This window comes from Bison bison, unplaced genomic scaffold (genome assembly GCF_000754665.1).
Source record: "Bison bison bison isolate TAMUID 2011002044 unplaced genomic scaffold, Bison_UMD1.0 scf7180017845998, whole genome shotgun sequence".
NCBI classification, from domain to species: domain Eukaryota; kingdom Metazoa; phylum Chordata; class Mammalia; order Artiodactyla; family Bovidae; genus Bison; species Bison bison.
The window spans coordinates 27,616-31,831 of NW_011476571.1; the positions used below are offsets into that span (position 1 = coordinate 27,616).

At 62.2% G+C, this 4,216-nt stretch overlaps 1 long non-coding RNA gene across 1 annotated transcript in view; it reads right to left on the reverse strand.

Annotated features, from left to right (window-relative positions):
* Positions 1-1,312: 1,312 nt before the first annotated feature.
* The window catches only part of LOC104987334, a 5,420-nt gene continuing 2,516 nt past the window's right edge, over positions 1,313-4,216 (reverse strand). The window contains exons 2-3 of the long non-coding RNA XR_825118.1: positions 2,023-2,549; positions 1,313-1,854 (exon numbers count right to left, since the gene is read on the reverse strand). This is a non-coding gene — a long non-coding RNA (uncharacterized LOC104987334). The remainder of the gene's footprint in view (positions 1,855-2,022; positions 2,550-4,216) is intronic.

The following is a 4,216-nucleotide window of genomic DNA, read 5'->3' on the forward strand; positions in this document are numbered from 1 at the left end:
GCTCTGGAAGTCAACCACACTCAGATATCAAATCAAGTTTCATTTTATTTTTTAAAGTCGCCTCTTATTCTGCTCACTGCGGGCATGGACAGGGAGGCTATCGTGAACCCTGACCCGCCAGGAAATGCAGGAAGCCTGCTCCCCAGCTCCAGGCCTCCTGGCTGCCCCAGGAGCTCGCTCTGTCTGGGGAGAAGCCCGCTGGACGAGACGCTGGCTCTCAGGCCCCGGCAGGCCGGGCCGCACCTTCAGGCACTGAGCCCTGAGGCCGAATCTCTCATCCGGGTAAGCTTTCTTGCTGTGGCTCTTTGCGGGGAGCGTAGCAGATGCTGGTGGGCGCCTGGCCGCTCACACTCAGGGCCTGTCCCCGAGAGCGGCCGGCTCAGAACCTCCTCGTCTGCCCCGAGCGCCTGCCGCATGCCGACCAGGGTGTCCCAGCCATGCTGTCCCCACCACCCCCAAGCCCGCGTCTCACCGGGGCTTTGAGAGGGGCTCTCTGCAGAGCCCAGCCTGCTCTGGGCCTCTCTAGGCAAGCTTCTCTTTCGGTGCTCTGCTGACAGGGAGCTCACTCCTGCCCCAGGCTGACAGGGCTCCAGTAGCCCCTGACCCTGGATCTCCTCCTGGGACCGCCTCGCCTCCCCTTCACATCAGGCGGGGGCCTCTCTCATGGCGGTGCCTTGCGGGGCAGCACACATTTCCTCTCGGATCATCCCCACTTTCAACCGAACTCCACAGACAGGCCCCAGGAGGACCCCAGGGCTGGGAGGGGGCACCCTTCTTCCTGGCCCAGAATCTAATCCAGCCATGGGGCAGCAGGCAGGAAGGGGTGCAGGTGACCCCTGCTGGCTTGCAGGATGCCCGCCAGCATCCCTGCCCCCTCACCCCCACGGAGCCCCGCTCACACTCACGTGTCCTCTAGGGGGTCAGGCAGCCCACATGGAGTAACTGAGCTCCACCGTGGTGGGGAGCCATGTGCAGGAGCCCCAATCCTTGGACACCCCATCTCCCTGGCCCGGGGGTCAGAGGCCAGGGGTCTCCCTTGAGGGGTCTCCCTTGAGGGTTTCCTTGAGGATGCAGGCAGCCCACCCAGCCAGGCTTCTGGCTCCAGCCAGCCCATGCTCCTGGGGACCCCAGCCCAGCCCTCACATTTGGGGAAAACCAGTCGCTTCCTGTTTGTGAACACAGTCCGCTTGCTTCCCGCGAGTAGTGGAGGGTGGGCGCGCCAGGGAGCTGGGCGTCCCAGTCCTCATGGGCCCGCTGCTCTGAGGAGAAACTTAATCACTTTGTTTTCTTGGTTTAGGTTTTACTTTTTAATAATAAAAAAAAAATGACCCCGCTCGGCTCTGGCCCCAGGCCCTGTGACGTTCCCTGCACAACAGGCGTCACTTTTAAACGCTTGGCCTGCAGGCAGCTCAGGGCCAGGTCTCTGAGGGCGAGAGGTGGAGCCCAGGACTGGATCCGTGCTGGGAAGGCTGGGGGGCAAGGCTGGGGGGGCCAACCTCCCCATCCTGTTGCCCGGTCAGGAGGGCCCCGCAAGGCTCGGACCCTCCCCAGGCTTTGGCCCTCAAATGGCAGGTGGGCTGGGCAGGGAGAGGCCTGGGGACCTGCCTACCAAGATGGCACGGGACGGGGGCCGGGCACAGGGGCCACCCCAGAACCCTCTCAGCCCCACTAACAGAGCTCACAGCACGCCCTGTTCCCAGCATTGAGCTCACCCCAAGGAGGAGAGAGCTGAGCCATCTCTGGACAGGTGCAGTCGGGGGAAGCAACCTTGGTGGCTGACGGGAGGCACAGTGGGCTTGGGCTGGGGAGTGAGAGCTGGTCTGCCAGCAGGAAGGGCCACGGAGGGAGATGGGGCTGCAGGGGAAAGAGGGGGAGAGCGGAGGTGTTTGAGATGCTTCTTCGGGAGGAAGGAAGGAAGGAAGGATCCGCAGGCACGGAGCCCTGGCTGTGTGGCAAGGTGACTCCAGTCATCAGGAGAGCCGGCTGCAGTGCCCACCACTCGCCTCACCCACTCTGCCTCACCTGGTGAGGACCCCACAAAGGACTCCTTCCCTCCTGAAGCTGGACATTCGCTCAGCGGTGAGACCAGAAGGGCCCCACATGCACGCAGCTTGCAGTGTGACGGGGTGGTGGAGAGGCAATCCTGAGAGACAGGCGAGCAGGTGACAGGGGCCCGGCCGCTGACCGGAGCCAGCAAGGAGATGCAGCATTGCCCCAGGCAACCAGGACCTGTCAGGGCAGAGGGGAGGGCAGGGCCAAGCCCTGCCACAGGGCTTGGAGAGTGAAGGGGTTCCAGGAGCCTCGAGGTGGGCAGGCCCTCTCCGTGTGGGGGTCTTCATCTCAGGAGCAGAGCACGGTGCAGGAGGGGGGCCTGGAGCGTTTGAGAAATGGCAGAACAAGTGCGTCTGCATCTTCTGAAGGGCTGGGTCTGCACATGTGGGTGAGGGTGAGGGGGTCAAAGAGAGCATTCTGAGTACCCAAGCCACAGGCAACTTCCAGAGGTTTAAGAAGCTGCAGCAGCGGCGGAGGCGTGCGGCCAGAGCAGGTAGCTGGAGAGAACAGAAATGGGAGGTCACGGCCGAGAGGCTGGGCATGAAGCATCCATGCGCCGGCCTGTGCATCTACCCCCATCCACCCCCCATCCACCCATCCCTCCATCCATCCACCCCCCATCCATCCACCCATCCATCCACCCATCCCTCCATCCACTCACCCCCATCCATCTATCCATCCATCCGTCCATCCATCCACCCACCCACCCATCCATCCATCCATCCATCCATCCGTTCATCCATCCATCCATCCATCCGTTCATCCATCCATCCATCCATCCACTCACCCACCCATCCATCTATCCATCCACGCACTTCCCACACCCCCATCCATCCATCTGTCCATTCATCCATCCACCCATCCATCCACCCATCTACCCCCCATCCATCCATCCACCCATCCATCCGCCCATCCACCCCCAATCCATCCACCCATCCATCCACCCATCCCTCCATCCACTCACCCCCATCCATCTATCCATCCATCCATCCATCCATCCACCAACCCCCCCATCCATCCATCCATCCATCCACCCCCCATCCATCCACCCATCCATTCATCAATCCACCCATCTATCCACACATCCCTCCATCCACTCACCCCCATCCATCTATCCATCCATCCGTCCATCCATCCACCCACCCACCCATCCATCTATCCATCCATCTATCCATCCACACACACTTCCCACACCCCCATCCATCCATCCGTCCATTCATCCATCCACCCATCCATCCACCCATCCATCCATACATCCATCCATCCACCCATCCATCCATCCATCCACCCATCCACCCGTCCATCCATCCATCCATCCATCCATCCATCCACCCGTCCATCCATCCATCCATCCACCCATCCATCCATCCACCCATCCTTCCAACCATCCACCCATCCATCCATCCACCCACCCATCCATCCACCCACCCATCCATCCATCCATCCATCCATCCATCCATCCACCCGTCCATCCATCCACCCATCCACCCGTCCATCCATCCACCCATCCACCCGTCCATTCATCCACCACCCATGCATCTGCCCATCCACCTGTCCATTCAGCACCAAGTGCTCCATGGACCTCTGGGATAAGACTGAGCAGCGCCTCGAGCTTCAGGTGCCAAGCCCCGCGTGGGAGCGATGTGGCTCCTCAGGGGGGTGGTGGTGAAGGAGGGGGCCATGAGGCCACCTGGGTAGGGAGCGGGGCTTGGAGAACTGGCCTGGGAGGCTCTGAGAAGGATGAGGCAGGGGCTAGTGGAGGGTCTGATCTCAGTGTCAGAGGATGCTGAGTCAACAGCCCGAAGGGGCCGGGGCCAAAGCCAGGCACGGGGGGCTTGGCGAAGGAGGCCGAGGCGATCAGTCTCAAGGGGCTGGAGGTGGGGCTGAGGGCCTTTGCCAGGGGCTGGAGGTGTCCAGGAAGGATGCATCCCAGGTACTTCTGGAGCCCCTGGAGGGATATGATTGCCCTGACGGAGTGAAGGAGGGGCCACGACGCAGCAGGATCTGAGAGGCCCAGGCGGGGCGCAGGGCCGACCCGGGACCGGACCCGGGACGTCGATGAAAGAGGCCTGGAGGTAGATAGTGCTGCTGGGTGGGCCCTGGGCAGGTGACCTGGGGAAGGGGCTTCTTCCTGCCTGCTGTTTTAGCCCCATCCCACCCACCC